This window comes from Lissotriton helveticus, chromosome 4_1, assembly GCF_964261635.1.
Source record: "Lissotriton helveticus chromosome 4_1, aLisHel1.1, whole genome shotgun sequence".
Taxonomy (NCBI): Eukaryota; Metazoa; Chordata; class Amphibia; order Caudata; family Salamandridae; genus Lissotriton; species Lissotriton helveticus.
Genome location: NC_136063.1, coordinates 1,735,086,414 through 1,735,105,522, shown reverse-complemented (window position 1 = coordinate 1,735,105,522; position 19,109 = coordinate 1,735,086,414). Strand labels below are relative to the sequence as shown.

General features: G+C 43.0%; 1 protein-coding gene across 4 annotated transcripts in view; it reads right to left on the bottom strand.

Moving 5' to 3' along the window:
- LOC144829349 (aryl-hydrocarbon-interacting protein-like 1) overlaps positions 1-19,109 on the bottom strand; it is a 224,476-nt gene that overhangs the window by 177,901 nt on the left and 27,466 nt on the right. The window contains exon 1 of one of the 4 annotated variants that reach the window (XM_078688406.1): positions 10,348-10,366. The exons of the other annotated variants lie outside the window; for them this stretch is intronic. The gene's annotated coding sequence lies outside the window, so the exon portion shown is untranslated. Of the gene's footprint in view, positions 1-10,347; positions 10,367-19,109 lie in introns of those variants that run through there. 4 annotated transcript variants of the gene reach the window in all.

The window sequence follows — 19,109 nt, the reverse complement described above, 5'->3', positions numbered from 1 at the left end:
CTATAGTTATTAACTTCCAAATCAGTAACTACCTCACAGAATTCCTTGGTCAATGTTCTTTTTACCAATCTTATATACGGTCTACTATGCCTACAAGGTCCCCCAAGGGGCAACACCATTCCCAAAGCCACGTCCTATGTACCATTGTACATATTGGAATACGTGTTATTTGATAAAAAATAAAAACCTGGGTGTGCATAGAGTGGACCTTGGTAATCTAATGGAGCATATCTAGTACTCATTCCTTTCATACTGGGGTCATCCTTTCTTCCTTTCTCCTAAAATAAAGACATTTTTGTATACTATTTCTCCAGAACAGTTGAGATACAAATAAGTATCAGTACTATTTAGTTCGGGACAACACAGAGGATATGTTCCTGGCTCTTAAGTGACAGTCAGATCTTGGTAATGCCCACCTGTCAGAACAATATTTCTTTTGCTACAGTATAGATCACCACAATACATTTCAGGCATACATCCCGGATATCCTGTGCCTCTCAGTTTTCTATATTATAGGCAAGGTCCAGGGTATAACAAACAAAATTCATCTTTCAACTCTACAAATGTGGGGGGACGAACATATGTATAGTTTACTAGTGACAGGGGATAAGCTGTCCATAAACTTGTGACAGAATCAGTGGGGTAACAAGCTGTGCTATCCCCAAAATATTTCTGGTGGGGGTCCAAGAAAACATTACTGTGCATAGCTCGCTTCCGGGGATCTGAGGGAACTGCTTGATACAAGACTCATGATGATGTAACCCCAGAGCACTCCATTATAAAGAACAGCCCCCTCCCCCCAATAGAAACTGTAACATAACTACAACCCAAAATATCTTCTTTCTGAACAACCATTCAAAGCCAACCTGCCCTGGTCGTAGGGTGCGCAAAAATCTGTTCATCCGCTGCAAGAGGACGGCCTAAAAGATACATTTTCTCTATGTTTACATTCACAAATCAAAGCATTAAAGAAAAAACGACTTGAGATGAAGCCAATGATGGGAAAAGGGCACAAAAGGAAAAAAGAAACGCCAAAAAGGATTGAGAATCAGGATCTGTTCCAATCCTCCCTGGCAGGTTTCTATCATCCAATCATCAGTAGTGCTATAGAGCACGTCGCGGAGGAGCCACACCCTTGCAGCTCATCGACCAATGTTCAATGTTAATGTTCTCAGGCTAGGGCATTCTCCCTCCTTCTAAGATACCCTCAACTTATCCTGTCCTGCGTCACAGGTAGTGCACCAATCTTCTAATCCTAAAATCTAATGGAAAAAAGCAAAAACAAGGGGCATTTTCACTTGTCTTATCCAATGAAGTCCATCTACACTCACTTCTCTTTTGGCGCACTACCCTTCCGTCGAGGATGCAAATTGTACCTGTCTTTTCCACTGTCTCATCTCGAAGTAGAATCTGAAATTCAGGGGGCACCGGGGACTGGGACTCAGGCTCCGGTGAATCACATGAAGTGGAACCCTGAGCAGCCTTCATTTCTTGGAGGACTGCTTCATTCAGAACAGCATTATTTTCCTCCTCCGTCTGCGTCCAAACCAGTTGGGCATCCGAGAACGGAAGAAATCTTGGAACCCTTTCAGTCTCGTTGTCGCCAATGCCCTCACGTACCCAGGCATCATAGGGGGGAGGTAACGGCGCCCACATACAGTGGGAGGTTTGTATCCAGTTCTTTTGGCCTTCCACCCTCACTGACGTCCTCATTGCGGTGAGGATCAAGTAGGGGCCCTTCCATCTAGGCTCCAAGCTTTCCTTTCTCTGAAAGCTTTGCATTAACCTACAATGACCAGGCTGAATGGTATGCCCAGGCCCTTCAGGTGCTGGAGGCAGTGTCTCGTGTATCTGTTGGTGAATAGAATGCAAGCTTTTAGTACGTTCATACAAATAATCGACCAATAAGGGATAATCTATCTCGGAGAACTTTTTTGGTCTAGGGACACCCCACACATTCGCTGGACGGCCAAAGATTACCTCATAGCGACATAATCCTGTTCTAGAATAGGAAGGCGAGGGAACAACAGAGGACTGAGACGATGGGACAGCAGGATATGTTCTTTGCGGGAATGGGGAGGTGAGGGGCGAGTTTCCAACAGATCCCCCACAAAAAAATCCTCTTCCTCTCAAACAACATAGGACCTTTCACATTGTAATCAAAACTTCCTATCTGCAAACTCAATACCCTTTTCTTTCCATTCTTTATCATAAGCTACCGCTTTCTGAACCACCATTTGCATTGCCTTCTTCCTGGACTCCTTCTCAGAACGTATACGTCTCTACTTAGCTTCCTTCTGCCATACCTGCAAAGTATCAAACATCGACTGCCTACTTCTTCTAGCAAATAATTTATCCTGTAAATAATTCAATTTTTGTTCATCTAAGGTACCATACTGTGGCCACTGAAGCTCAATATTGACCATTGTATACTTGTGCCACAATGTATGGAACATAATAGGGCCAATACTGTGCTTCACATACATATAAAAATTCGGGGTGCCTTCTGGAGGAGCAGGCTGCCGCTCCTCCAGACAATGTTCCGCAGAGCAGCATCGGCACCCCAAACACCACACTTTACTCCAACAAGACATCCTAGCATCAGGCACATTCACGTATTCACTCAATCAACACGTGCACACACAATAAAACACACATAAATAAAGAGCTCTCAAAAACAGTCCGACAAGTCAGTCATCAGACTGCGCTAAGACAAGATAGGATCTAACCCCAGGCCTTTTCAAAAATAAACAACTGGCCAGGCAGGGCGTTCAAAAAAACACTCTGTATCACAACGGTCCGCAGGCCTACCAAATTAACCAAGAGGACACTGCACTTACCAAGAATTCAAGATGAACTCACCCAGTGCACACAGTTCAAACAAGATTTATTCTCCACTGCCGACACTTCGGACCAAATGGTCAGATCCAAGGGTTTCGCTTTTTCAGGACCCGCGCCAAGGTGACCGCTGGATGAGGAGCTGCCCAATCAGACAATCAGGGCAGCTGCAAGAAGCAAGCTCGATTGTGTGGGGATCCCCGATCCGCCTATCCGACCAGACACAACCCCGACCTCTACAATCCGACTACGGGTGAGATGGGTCACCTGGTGGGGTCCCTGTCTGGGCGCCAACTGAAGGAAGTGACCCGATTAGGGCCACCAGGGTCACTCTCAACCTCCTCTAGCCTTCCAAGAATGAAGCGTCGATGATGCAGTAGAGAATACAAGCAAACTAGTTTATTCACAAAATACACTGCAGTGAAGTCCAATCTGACTAGCCGCCTATGATGGCTGAAAGGGGCTGATTTTAACAAGCATAAAGTTACATTATGTATGTTGCGGAGTCCACAAAGACCCGCCTACCATAAACACTGGTAGGTGTCGTAATACAATGGGGGTACAGAACTTAAGTCTCGATTCCACAGCCTGGTACGAGCTATCTGCATTTCAAGGTCATCTGGCCTATCCTCTCCTCTAGACAGGTGGGATAAGGCCTTGATCTAAGAGAAATGGCATGCACTAACGGGCTGACATGAGCATTGAAGAAATGAAACTTACCAAGGACTATTTAAATAAATGAGCAAACAACAGTTTTGAATGTGCAAGTACCAGTTTTGATTGTAACAGAACATGGCGTCTTCTCTAACTAAAATGGTGGCACAGATGTCAACCCAACTAACATGACATCTGCATCAACCGATTACCTCTTACACACAATATGTGAATATAATGTATTAGCCATATACATGCTAACATAATATAGGGTAAAACACGAGTAAAATAGTAAAACTACATTTCAATTCTATCATTACTGGTTACCTAACAAACAGAATCCTCCACATAAAACGCATGCTGCTTCCATGTTCAAGCAGCCCTTACAGTCTTTATGCTTTGTCTTTCTTCTCAGATACGTTGGGAAGGGGAAAGTGGGTAAAACCCAAAAGTGGGTACCCGCAGTATCCAAGGATGTGCCTGCACCTCTGTGGAGCATCTGTGCACTTCCTCCTTGGGTGTGCGTACTCAAGTTGTTGCACCTCTTGTCAGTGTCCTCACCTCCCTAGTAATTCTCCCTGGCACTTTTTGCCTGGTGCTGCAAATTGCGGCTGACTTTTCTGCTTCCTTCTGCCAACCCACTTTTAGTTCCCATAGTAGTGGGTGAGTGTGCACAGTGCTCTAACTATGCTGGGGAAATCTCTTGTTCCTGGGCCTTGGTAGTGAGCCCTTGGGCTCTCCTCGTGCAGAAAACAAATTCCTTCGGTGACCGGCCCACCCTCACCTCTAAATTACCGAGGATATTTTGAAGGTATGAAATCACGCTTGAGTTATTTTTTACGCTGGTCCGCTTCAAAAGAGCTTAGACTTCTCAGCATCATATAGCCAGTTGCAATTTTTTTGCTAAAAATATTTTATTGATTTTATGTGAAAAAACAATACAAGGGCATGGGGACATAAACAAATAAAAGAAGGAAAATACACATCATGGTCCCAGTGCAGTTGACATCAGACTGGAACGGCCGATCATTTTGTGGTGAGGGGATAAGACTGAACTTTAAGGGCACAAGTATGTTATAATAAGCCCACCACCTACCCGGATCCTTCAGTGTTTGGTGAAGGCATCCCCTTGCTGTGTTGACAAGTTCTTCTAGTTTTGCACACCTGTCCATTGTCGACTTTCACCCGGGTTGGGGCGCTGCCTGGGCTGATTTTCATTGTATGCTATATCCCACTTCATAATAGTGAGGCTAATTCCCACCAGTGTACTTTTCCCCATGGGCCTCCTACATCTTTCAGGATCCTAAAAAGGGCTAGACAGGGAACGCAATCGGCCAGTCAGTCTATTGTTTGGAAAAGTATGAAGAAAATCTTAGATCATTAGCAGACAATGATAGGACAGTCCCTGGCCATATGGAAGTACCCGCAGCCGGCATGTAGCACTGGTGAGCACCCCCATCTTCCCAAGCTGCCTATGGCTGAGGTAAGTTACATGGAGATATTTCAGCATGATGAACCATAGGAAGGATGAAATAACTAATTCTTTAGGGGCCATCTTTGCATCATTCTAATCACTCTAGTCCAGCGGGACCACCAAGCCCTCCCAGCGTTCCCTCAGGGTTGTGAGATGGTCTGGAGCATTGCGATTAGTGATTTGCATATTATTGAGATGGCTCCCTGTCCCAGCTGGCCTATAGTGATTTGGGGATTCAGGGGCTTGTATTCCAGCAGATCAGTCAGTGTGTGGTGGTAGCTCATCAGAGCGTGACGTAATTGTAAGTATTTATAGAATTGCAAGTTAAGTAGCAGAAAGTATGTCTGCAGAATCACAAAAGGAGTCATACTGGAACTGTCATAAATACGGTCTCTAGTAAGCAAAGTATAAAGTATTTGTACACACACACACAGTAATACAATTCAAACACTGCAAAAGGACACCATGCCAGTGTACAAAAATAGCTAATATTCATCTGAATAAAACAAGACCAAAATGACATGAATCCAACATACTTAAGGCAATATATATCCCTTTTAAATGGTAAAATGCAATTGTAGTTCCTTAAAATCAATGGGTGAGCTTGACTAGGCCAAAGTACCTTAGATGCATTAAAAGTAAAAGATGATACAAGGTGCAGAGGAGGTGAAGAGCTGGAAAAAACAGTGAGCGTCAGATCCTTACTGCTAGGCAGTGGAGGCGAGGCGTTGGTTCCTTACTGCACCAGGGTATGTGATGCGCCGTTATCAATACAATGCGTTGGTTCCGTACTGTGGTGCAGTGTTGATGACAAAAGCGGCACTCAGGGGCTGTGCGTCGATAATGCTTTGAAGTTAAGTTGCATTGCGTCAGTTTTACAGGATCTAAGCAGGTGCTGTGTCGGAGTCAGAGCGGTGCGCCTCAGACTTCAGTGATGTAGATCTCGAAACTCATGCAGTAGTTATTCCTCGGAGGCACTGCAACAGAAAGCTAGGGACCTGCCCAGTAAGGAGTGGTTAGTGCGTTGAGCAGGAACCATGCTTTAGTGCAGGTAGCGGTCACGCAGTGAGTTTTGCAAGGATGTGCCGATTCCAAATTACGATGTAAGCCAACGCTTTGGTTTTCTTCTTGAAAACACCAGAACTCACTTCCAAGGGCCCATAAACTGGATTTGTCACCACTTGGCAAGACAGGAATCTCAGCAGGAGAGCCCAGGTGCTAGTAAGTGAAGTCTTTGAAGGTCTTGAGACTTCTTAACAGGATACAAGCTCAACTCAGCCCTTGAAGAAACTCAGAAAGCAGAACGTAGAAAGCAAAGTCAAGTCCTTTCACTCCCAGGACAGAAGCAGCAAGCAGCAGGCCAGCACAGCAAAGCAAACAGCAGAGTGGCAGTCCCTCCTGACAGCTATTCTTTCAGGCAGAATTTCCTCAATCCAGAAGTGTTCTGAGTTTAGGGTTCAGATGTCCAGAACTTATAACTATTTCTGCCTTTGAAGTAGACAAACTTCAAAGGAAAGTCTTTGTAGTGCACAAGACCCTGCCTTTCCCTGCCCTGGCTCCAGACACTACAGGGGGTAGAGACTACTTTGTGTGAGGTCAGGTACAGCCCTATTCAGGCATCAGTGACAGCTCCTCCCACCACTCTAGCTCAGGAAACCGATCAGCGTGGTGATGAGCCATCAGGATATGCAGGGCATACCTCAGCCCCCCTTGTGTGACTGTCTAGAGTGAATGAACAAACAGCCCAACTGTCATAATGACCTAGACTTGTTGTCTGCAGACTGATTAAGCAAGAAAATGCCCACTTTCTAAAAGTGGCATTTTCAAACTTTCAATTTAAAAACCAAAGTCACCAAATGATGATTTTTTACTACACTTAAAATATATTTCAAGGCAATTCCATATTATCCTATGTGAGAGATTGGCCTTACAATACTGAAAAATGAAATTAGCAGTACATATTAAGACATGTAAACACGCCAGTACATGTCCTACCTTTTAAATTCATTCACTACACCTTGCCAATGGAGCTGCATTGGCCCTTCCTTAAGTTTGACTTACATGTAGCAAAAGGGAAGGTTTGGGCCTGGCAAGTGGGTGCACTTGCCAGGTCGAATTGGCAATTTAAACCTGCACTCACAGATACTGCAATGGCAGGTCTAAGCCATGTTTAAAGGGCTACTGAGTGGGTGGCACAATCAGTGATGCAGGCCCACTAATAGCATTTGATTTACTGGCCTTTGGCACCTCTGGTGCAATGTACTAGGGACTTACTGGTAAATCAAACATGCCAACCATGGAGCAACCAATTACCATCATGTTTTAAATAGAAAGCACTTGCACTTTAGCCTTGATCAGCAGTGCTGAAGTGCCCAGGGTCCTAACACCAGCAAAAACGATGTTCAACACAGGATCGAAAACAGGAGGTCTGAAGCAAAAAATAAGGGAAACCATGCCAAGAGCTGACAGGTCTAACAGGAGCCATTCCAGATGTCACCTAGCTTAGAGATACCAATAAGGTTCGAGAGATCAAAGCCCTCCTGCCATATGGGAATCTCCTTTGAGGTTTATAGTTCCAGTGGAGGGCTGCTTGTCAACACACAACGGGCTGACGTGTTAACTCGGGCAGTGACCCATGAAGAGGGTTTCCGTATAGCTGATCTTCTAAGTAGTGTCTAACGATCAGGGACCACAAGCCAAAAGATGTGGGATGCCCAGTAGTAAAGTCTCGGGTCACCCATTGACATTCCTCGTTCGTATGCAGACTGCTTGCATTTGTGAAATGCAATCTTGGTAGTTTTATTTCTCCAGAGGAAGGCTCGTATTTTCGCTGTGAGACTTTTAAACCAATTTTGTTGAAAGATGAGTGAAAGGTTCTGCAAACTGAAGAGTAGCCAGAACAGGATCATCATTTTATAGAGGGCTATGTGCCCAAGCATTTTCAGTCGCATGCTTTCCCACCTGGTCATGCTGCATTGGGCTCAGGTTATTAATGGGCTGAGGTTGAGGCTCCATGTCAGTTCTGGTTCTAGGGCAATGTCGATCCCCAAATATGTGAAGCTGATACAATGGATCAGGAGGTGGGACTGCCAGTTAATTATTGAGTTGTCTCCTTTGAGGGGGACCAAGGGTGAATTGGCCCAGTTGACTCGAATTCCAGAGGCACCGTTTTTGAGGGATTTGGAGGCCGGAGACTTGCGAGTGGCACAGAAAGAGAGGAATGTCATCAAAGTAGAGGGTGAATCAATCCTTAAAGCTGACATCCCAGAAGAACTCCCAGACCAGTTCACTGGATCCAAATCACCAGTGTCTCAATCACCAGGCTGAAAAGCAGTGACGAGAGAGGGTACCCTTGCCTGGTTCCGTGGCCAATGGGAAATTCAGAAGAAAGAGCGCAATTAACTCTCACTTGTGCTTCGGGTTGCGCATATAGCACCCTGACAAAAGAGGGGAAGCAAGGTCCGAATCCCACCCGTTGAAAGACCTGGAACAGGAACTCCCAGCTGGGGGAGTCAAACGCCTTCTCAAATCAAGGAGTAGGAGCACAGTGGATTCTGGTAATACACAATTGTATTGCTTTTCATTTTTTAAATACAATTGTATTACTTTATATTTTTTAAATATTCAAATGTATGCTTTTACTTTGGAAACTTACTATTAGAGGAACTACCTGTAAAAACGATTGTTTACTACTACATATGTAACAGTGAATACAATTGAAATGAGGTTCTTTGCTTATAAAGCAATTTTAAATATGTGTTAGACTATAAATGATGTTTAGATAAAGGGCCACTATGCATATGTGAGATAATTAAGTATATCACTGTCTATGGTCTCTTCTGGAAAAAGATTTTATGAAGTATTTATGAACTGTTTTGTGTTTTAGTATATTTTTAATGCTGAATCCGAAATAACTTTTTCAATAAAGGATGAGATATTTTTGCTAAAAATAAGGCTTATAGTTTGGATGCATTGTATGTATGTGTGTGAAAGTGGCAGTAAACAAAACAATTACATAGGGACCAACACTTTGTTATTAGTTCCCTTTGTGTCTGAAGGGTTGCTCTCAAATTAGTTTTTAGAGTGTATAGTCAAAGCCAGACCAGCCTGAACAATGAGAACCAATGCTCATTTAGTTTTTGAAGCCGAGGTGTGCCGAAGCATTGTATCATGCGCTCACAGCAACGCAGCACTAGCAATGCTGTCTACATTCCAAGCTGAACTGGGACGTCTATTGCGGACCAGATCAAATAAAATCAGGATTCCTGCCACAAGTAGAAGGACAAGCGGGAACCATCCAAAATTGCTTCCCAACACGGAGTGAATGAAAGATGGTATAACTCTGGTAATTGTCTGAAAGGTGCTAACCAAACCAGATCCAATACATTTAAAAAAGTGCACTATTCCTTTGGTATCAGACATGTTAAATATACGATGGACCGGCTCCCCAAAATGCAGTGGGAAGTTAGTGTGGAGTAGTGTCTGTATCTCAGATGAGGACCTTGCAACCTGGAGATCAAACGTCTCTTTAGGTAAAGTTAAGGCCACACCTTTTTGCAAGACCATGGCTTTAATGTTGCTTAAGGAATCTAATTTTTTGTTGGAAACATTTATTGAAAGCCATAGCGCTGCCACCCTAACGGTGTGGGCAGGTGGAAACAGTACTTGTGTACAACAAGTGACTATGGAATGAATCGTCACTAGATGATCGATGCCCGGTTCCATTCCGCAGCAACCTTGATCATTCAGTATCAAATAGCTCTCCTTCGAGAGCAGCCTGAATACAGGATGAATCACAGCAGCTGGGGAACCCTTCAGATAACAAGACAAGTTTGCTACTGAAGCATTGTACGCCCCGTGACAGACAAGGGGCTTGGTGTCAAGAGTGATTCCGGACACCCCCACAGGATATGTTGGCCTATTGACCAGCCAGCTCACAGTGCCACTGTAAGCCCGCCTAACCTATCAGGGAGTGAATGGTTTTCTGGAAACCACTGAACATGACAACTCTGACCCTTCGTGGACACAGTACAGAACTTTTCGCTCAGTCACTCGTGCTCACTTATTCTTAGAGAAATATACAGAGAATACAGAGTGGGACACTTAAAAAAATATTTAATGAACTAATGTTATTCTTGCATAAAATACATGTGCTGCAATGATTAGTAGACAGAAGCAGATAAACATAATTGCAAGCACCAAAAGCATAAATAGTAGATATAGTTCTACCATGGTACTAAAACAATGTAAGTATGGAGGCATATAAAACCAGGCAGCAATTGAGCGTACCACTATTATGCAAACCCCACTTTAAGTGTACCTAGAGTGTGTGTAGGTGTAAAGCCAAGAAACCCCCCAAGGGACGATCAAACCCCCATTACCTGACTGGGTTGAGTGAAGACCCCGTCTTGGTCACACACTGGACACCCCTCACGAAATGTCAGACCGCTGAGTGGTGATTTCTTAGCATGCAAGGACCCTCGGTGTCAGCGGAAGTGCCTCCTCTGCTGATCTATTGGGATACTCATCTTTTATAATAGAAAGCAGCCTTGCGATGTGTGTATAGATTAGTGATGTTATGGATATGTAGGTAGCTCTGTCGCCCCTGTGGATGAAGATAGTGATGACATTTGTACATAGTGTGAAACAAGACCTTGTACATGATGTTCAGGGCATTGTGATAATGTTGTGCGAAGCTAGATGTGTAAACAAAATTAGTTTCAGGGAAACTAATCCAACATTGTCGTGCATGCAAATATGTGCAAATGTTATTTGTGAGGACAATTATTTTAAGAAAAAAGGGGCCACTGCACATCATTTCTTGCCAAGAGTAGGGAAAAACAATTGTCAATTAGAAAATATTCTTCAGCAAGATATATTTCATGAAAGTCTGAGTGCAAGTAGATATGCAAAAAACATGTCACATTATGTACTGATCAAAGGTAAACAATAAACCACAAATGCCATTTTACAAAAATAACATGTATGATATTTATTATTTATACAATATATGAAAAAACAATAAAAAGAGAGATGGTAAACGTTTTGTTGAACAACAGTATAGAAAATGTGTTGTGTCCTTAAATGCTAGATTGATACAAAATATAGCAGATGATGACAGATTTATAAGGCTGGAACAACAAGGACTTTATCTCCAAAGTACAATAAATGCTATGATATGTAACTCATTCATTCATTACATGTTCCATATTTCGGCAAAGACATAAATCATGTTGTAGAAGGCTTGAAGATAGACAACTATGCGTGTTTTGGCAATAGTGCCTTCATCTGGAAGCCATCACACCAATATCTTTCCTGGGAAACAGAAGCTAGTTATAGGGACCTGATGCTGCTGGGGATCTGGCTTTAGTATAGAAGCTGGAATGCGTTCACTAGTTTTACAATGTAGGAATAGCATAGATTTAGACAATTTCCCAGAGACATGAAAATCAATGCATTGATGATGCAGTTAAGGCAGCACTTCTATAAAGTGGTGATACCATGTCATGTTGTTATCAGGGGACAGAATCAACAATGCCAGGATCTGACGGATGGCTAGTTTATAATAGCTGGCAATCTGGTAAGCATGAAGTAAATTTGGTTGATACGGACCATAAGTTCCCGGTACAGACTGTCCACAGGCCGCAATGTGAGGACAGTGTAAGAAATAACTAAGCTGCTTCGCTACATCGGCCTAACTTGGGAATATAACAGGAGCACATCATTTCTTTGGGTCAGTCTCTACCCAAGCAGCCATGGCCTCTTTCCTCCAAAGCCCTGTGTTAAATGGACATACTATTGGGCACCAGAGACAGAAGTTCCCTTTATCTATTGGTAAAATTCAGAACTTTACTATTTTAATTAACTGAGAGTTGTTGGTAACTACAATTGACATTCACAGCTCTGGCTCTTCATAAATACAGGATACTCTTCCTGAAGTGTGGTTATTTATACAATAAGACTCTGCCACAAACCTGCATTGCATAAAAGGCCACTTTAGGGCATGTTTGTAGTTATAGAAAAATGCATTATTTACAAATACATTCAAAATCTTCCTCGCTAATATATAATAACTCCTGACATCCCCCATCCGTTAAAATCGCAACATTTGTAACATTCCCAAAACAAATCCCCTTACCCCGCAACATTATTCATTCATCTTCCATTTACAGTCCTTCCTATACACTACCAATCTATCTCTCGCAAATCCTAACAATAATCTCCAAATAAACTCCCCTTTCTCTCGCCCGACATCCTCAAACTTACTCTTGCCCTCCTCTGGGTAACCCCTAAGGATGGATATGCCAGCACATGACTCTCCATCCCCTCAAAATACCATCACCAAGGAAATCTCTGGCATGTCATTTTCCTGACCCACCTGCCTGCTCTTACATTGCGATCCTCTTAATACTCCCGTCTACGCCATAATTATTAATTTCACATTGCTGCCAATAACTGTCTCACATCCAACATATAAATGCAATTCCTGATTTTGACAGATGGACCTCAACCGTCCAAAACTGGTACTCATCATCCTTTTTTTATTTTTGTCAGCTAGAAACATACCTCCAGCAGAGTGGCAAAAACCCCACATGGCCCTATTTAAATTAATTACAAAGTTGGGACACTCAAGGTTCGTGTCCCAGGAGAGTTGCACAGCTGGATACACATATGTTAAACAATTTTTACACGTACTCCGTAGTGTTACCAAAGTTCATCCAATATTTATTTCCATTTTAAACCATTTTATCCGTCACGTCACAGAGAGGAAGTTCACATTTTTCACGCATTTAAATTACACAGGAATTGCGTATCCGGGCCTATTCTCAGGCACGTAATTGAACTCTGTCCTCCAATACATATTAATTCACCCAATGCATTTCGGTCAGATTTCGACCTTCGTCAGGGGTATCTACAATGATTAGAAAATATGCATCAATCACTCACAATTTAAATGCAATTCAAATCAATAATAACCTTGTGTCCTATCTATATAACACTCTCTGTACACCATACTTCTTAAATAAATAAATAAACATACATATCCTGAAACATACTACCTACTGTTCAACTTTTTCCCAATCAATTCCTCCTTTGTGCACCCAAGGTGAACCTCCCCAACTGAGAAGACATAATAAAATAAGTGCTAAATAATCTTGATACCACTCTCGTTCTAGTCTATACCGCCAGTCAATAACCCCTCAGTTATATCATCCATTTACCCCAGAGAACATATCTTCTCCTGGTCATTCAACAATAAGTACAGCTGCTGTTTGATTCAAGCGTCAAGGTAAAACCACCCTCGTTCACTGGTGTTATTTTTAAGCCAAATGACCGCCGTCGGTTGTGCCGTTTATCGAAGTCTCTCCCCATCACCCCAGTTGGTCCTTTAAATCGTTCAGCAGTTCTTACAACTAGACAAGATACTTAGCTCAAGCAACGTTATGAGCAATCTCACTCGCAACAGTTTATGAACCAGGTGTTTGTCTAAGTCTCGACCGACACCCCTATTTTTACCTTCATTCTCTCAACAATCCTTTGCCATCGGAAAACCACTCGGCTCAAATCATTCAGCTTAACCTCCATTATGCAACCACACCAGCTGACTCGTATCTGATTTTAAACTCCGCCTATTTTCACTGCCGTGACGTTTTCCCCTGGGCCCGCCCACCACGAGCTCTTAGTGTGACACCAGTACTGCCTTTACTAAATGCTAACACCTTTTATGAAAACTGTTGCTAATGCTACTATCTGAAGTGCAACATAAAAATACCTCAAACCACCTTAATTTATAAAATCCCCCCCAAAAAATATATAATGCTGTGAATGAACAATGCTAGTTCCAATAACATTATTTATCAATGATGTTTGTATTTTTTTGTATTTTTGAAAGTCTTTGAACGTGACATCATCCATCCTTCGTTTGAATCATGTTTTGTTGAGGGTGCTTTCAGGGTCGGAACGACATTTAATACGATACATCAGAAAAGAGTCTTAAGCACACCTTGGTTTAAATTAAGCCTGGCTTCGTCCATGGACGTGTGCTTTATTGCACCTCTCCAATGTCTCCTCAGTACAACTCCGTCCACACAATACTTGTGCCTGACCACATACTCTTATTCGACTGTAAATTATCCTTCATTTATTTAATCAATTTCAATTTGGATAATTTGACCAAATCATGTTCCCCTAAAATGAATAATAATCATGTCCGTGAATACCCTAGTCATAAATTGGTCTGCTAGCAATAAACCACCCCATTGCATTCCACTCTTTCACCAGCATAATACTTCATGCCTGCTGGTCCAGAGTCCATGAGATCTGCCATTAATCTGTTGATCCACAAAATTCACTGCCCATCTCTTAACAGAATGTCCTATCATCTTTGTCACCATTTTGTCCATGGTGGGTCCTAATAATAAGCATCAATCAATAATCTATAATTACAAACCCAACTTCATTTTTGGAGATACTCACAACACTTAAAACACCATCTCCCAAATCTTCTGTATGCCCTGCCATGTTAAACCCAACCTGGCTGCTTCAGATGCTGCGCCTATTCTAAAAGAGTGTTAACATATTGTCCTTTGTCCAAACCTAGGCACTCCAACGTCACCCTTATCACTGTCAACAAATTAGACACTGCATTCCTAGACCCGTCTGCATGGCTAAATATCTCTTTGCCTTGTTTACCTGCCCATTCCAAAAAAAGTCCAACTCTCTTACCAGACAGTCACTGCCTCCTCTCCCTTCTTCAACCAAACCTATCCACATCTCTCAGTCTGATCGGTTTTTGATATTCTCAATCTTTGGTCCTCCAGGAAAACCTCACTATGCCCTATCCTAGGTTTCTCTTTTGACCCAGATAACAACTCAGATAATCTAAAAGCCCCGTAGAACATCCATATCCTGACCCAATGAAAAATTTGCACTTGAAAAGCATCTTCCCAACACAAAGGCAAACTTACCACTAACTCTTCCAAATATCCACCCTCACAAGTACCTGTAATCTACCCCTAACCCTTTTCTCCTTGCCCCAATGGCACAGACCTCTCCTCACCAGTCCTCCTTCAGCCGAGTCATAACCCTACCATAACTTCTCATAAAAAGTGTTCCCGCAATGGTACATTGTGACAAACCTTTTTTCGATTAGACTCATCACAAAACATATTAAGCCTCTATCTGTTTCCCCTTCTACCACACCATTGTGTCTAGTACATAAAAATTGTATGAACACCCACCATGGTTGCAAATTAGTCTTTATGGTGGATGCTGTAACCAACTTTTCAACTAGGTCCACTATTCTCATTACCCCTAATCCCAGATGGTCAATGGTAACTCAATCTTCTCTTCTGCTCCAGGGGACAACACGGAAAATCTCTGCCACTGCGAACGAGACAAAGCATCTGCTGTAATTATTGCTCACTCCAGGCACATGAATAACTTTAAAACAATGTTCATCTGCAAAGCTTCAGCATAAAACACCTCAAGAATCTAAGAACTCTCCTGTCCCTTACTTTTTGCCGGTTCACTAGGTCCACAATTAACTCCTTGACTAATTTCCACTCTCTAGTCTAGTGAAGCATCAAGCACAAGTGGTGGTGCGGTGTGCCCTGGGGGAATGCCCAATGTGGGCTCCTCCATGAACACTGTGTGTGTCCTTTGTGACCACAGTACATTTCAGCAGGTTTTGCAGAGAACATCTGGTTAGGAACTAGAAAAACAATTTGATAGTATAAGTTTTGCAGTGTGTCCCACCAGTAGTGTATCAATAATTCAAAATTGGTATTCCAGGCCAGTAGAGGAAGAGGGCAGGAACGCCACTGTACAACCATTAACATGAATACCCTTTAACAGGCTCAGATGAGCAGTTTCATCCAGAAGTAGAAGAAAGCAATGAGCATACACCACCACTCACCTCCGCTACCCTTTATGGAATGGTAAGGACTACCTCTGAGTGTTATGGATGCCTATTAACGACTATTTTCTCTGCAAAATATATTTAGTAATGGCACAGAGTGCATGGATAGTTTCTTATCTGTGAGTTCAACCACATTCAGTGGCTCCAACATGCTACTCTGCAAGATTTTCTGATGGGGGCTACAGGGACCCACAAGATTCTTCTCTTTACTCTACTTTGTTTAATGTATATATGTGCAAACTTCATGGTAGCCGGATGTGTAAACATAACTACAATTTTAACTGTACACCAATGACCCACACTGTGTCCACTAGTCTGAGAGACGGTGTTGGCCATACTCAACTGGTTGAGCAGCCACTGGCTGAACTTCATCTGCAGCAAGACAGAGCTTGTTCTTGACTTCTCTGGCCAACCCACTTGTGGTCAGACATGTTATGAATTTGGACTTTGGACTTCTGTCCCCATCAGCTTCACATTTTGCTATTACTAATTACTGGCTGCAGGAATGCTGCCTCTACAGAACTGGTGAAAACCCATTTGAATTACTGGAATGCATTTTATTTTGGAAGACAGGCATAGCTGATGCCCCAATTTCAACTACACTTACAATGTTCCAGTGTTTTGTTTACTAGGAGTACAAAATGTAAATATATCTTCTATCTTCCCTGCAGGCTCTACTGGTTCCCAAGGGAGTAACAGGCTGCATTCAAAGCAGATTCCCTGACAGCAGAGTTAAATGTCAACCAGACCCCATGATGGCTGCAGGTCTTCAGAGCTCCTTAGAGACTCTCCGTTTCTTGGCCTACTTCTTTGATCTCCGGAGATGGGGATACCTATTGCTTCTGTCCTATTAACTGAGCATGAATTGACCCTCTAAGGCCGAATTGCAGTGTCGGCAGAAAGGTAACTTTTAGCAGTAACCTCGGGCCTTCCACAGTCTATGAGCGGAGTTTTGTTGGTGTACACTGGAAGAGATCAGCTGTGGGCAACACTTTGTGACCGCCCACCCCCACAAATGAGAGAAGGGGCTGCTCATGGTAGTGAAACTGGGGAGTCTGACCACATTTCCACACAACCAGAAAGGTGACCGGACTAAATAGTGTAGGAGAGGCCATGAGCAGACGGGGAGTGCAGTGGGCGAGATACATTTGTCCCTAGAAGCTGGTGGCCACTGGCTTCCATAACATTGGAAATCGAGAGAGGTTGCAGCAGATTACATCCTGTGGGGAAGGGGAGGCAAGGAGTCTGAGGTGTTGCCAGGCTTTATTGGCATTCTCCTATCTTATTGAATTTGCTACAGAGGTCACAGCTTTAGATTCACCCAATCTGCTGAATGTATATTTGACTGTGACAATTGGTGTCTTGTAATTGCGGTGGAGAATTGAGGCAATGAAGACTTTTTTACCCCTGTGGTCCTTCATGGAAAGTTGGCAAAAGAGATTCATTGGAGGAACATGAGAAGGTGTGCAGTTAACTGGGATGCAGCAGGCTCTCTTACGCTCCATATATCTGAGTGGATAAAATGTCCATAATGATAGGGTGACCAGAATTTTAAAGCCAAAAACCAGGACAATTTACGAAAATAGAAGAGGGACTACAATTTTACTTCAGGCGAGCGCACAGAATGACAGTGCTCCTCAGCAGAGAGTTACAGAACAGGCAGTAAGAACATACATAAAATGCCAATTTTTAAACCCAGTTGCTTGCCTGTTAATAAAATATCTTTCTTGAAACAACTGATAACTAACCCTGCTTTGTAAAACATAAAAAAATCACCTCCAGCCTTTTTCAGTCAGTCCTCTCTAAAAACCGAGACAGGAGCTAAATTTCCTGAAATTTGCCGGGAAAGCTGGTGAAAAATGGGACCGTCCATGCAAATCCGGGACGCCTGGTCACCCTACATAATGACCTCTGCTGGGACGTGTCTGGGGAGGAAATTGGAAAGACTAGCTGGCAGAGTTCTTTCAGCAGAAAGTTCTCTGTAGCAGACAGAGGGAAGAATGAAAGAGATGGAGAGAAGGCTGATGGGTGTGTGGTAGGAGGTGAAGGACCTTCAGACCTTCAGAATGAATGTTATGGATGCGATTGTAAAGCTTGACGGGAATACGGAGATGCTGGACCATCTACAGAGACGGTCTCGCCTGCAAGTTCTGGAGGTTTGTGCTGGGGTCCCATCAGATTCTCCACATGGTCTGCAGTGGTGGTTGTGTTGCTGTGCTTGCAACTTATTGAGGTGGACAGTTTGAGGTGAATAGAACCTTCCATCGTGTTTCCAGTGAAAAAAGGCACATATAAGTATGGGTGGCACTGTGATGCTTCGTGTGAGATTGATGGTATGGATAGACAATATTGCAGGTGATGCCATCCGCCAGAAAGAAATGATATTCGGGGACCAGTGAATTCTCTTTTAACCGAATTTACACTCTGCCACACTAGGAAAAACGGACATAAAGTAGGATATGATGGTGAGGGGCCTTGAAGTGTGTTTGGGGCATCCAGTGAAGCTACACATGACGCATGAAGGCAAAAGGGTGTATTTTTTCGCATTTCACGTTGCTAACAGCCCTCCTGGACAACCTGATCCCTGAAATGAAATGAATTTCTTGTTAAGAAGATGTCATTGGGATGCGCCTTGGGCACAGGGTGTCTAGGCCTTCCTGGCCTGTGGCATGTGTAGGCCAAGGCACTGCTTCTCTGGGAGGGGAGAATGAGGTACTTGACCATGTGTGTGATTCAGGCTGTTACTTCTGTAGTATCTCTTCTTCCCCTTTCCTTTACGGCTCTACGAAGCCCTAGAGTCTTTTTTTTCAAAGTGCTTACTTAGAAGGAGAATTGCATACTTGTAATGGGTATATTTTGGGTGCCTAAGGGAGTATACCACTGGCTGTGATGTGGGGGGGGGGACGCGGGGGGGACTCGTAGGTAGCTTTACCCAGTAAAAATATCTGATCCTAAAATATCCCTGTTATATAAAAAGGGGTGGTCGATTACAAAACAATTAAGCATCTCATTACTTAAGAAGAAAGGTACATCAACCAAGTAAATATCATTTAGATTGCATTTAATCCAACTCATTGCAGTGATTTGCTGCAGTTATACATATATTATATTTCAAATTCATACAATACATGGTAAATTCCGCTTGATTCTTAAATTAGTGCTCGGTGATTGTCAGATAAGGAAAGGGATTTAAGGGAGGGTAGGGTGTGTTTGGAAAAGAAT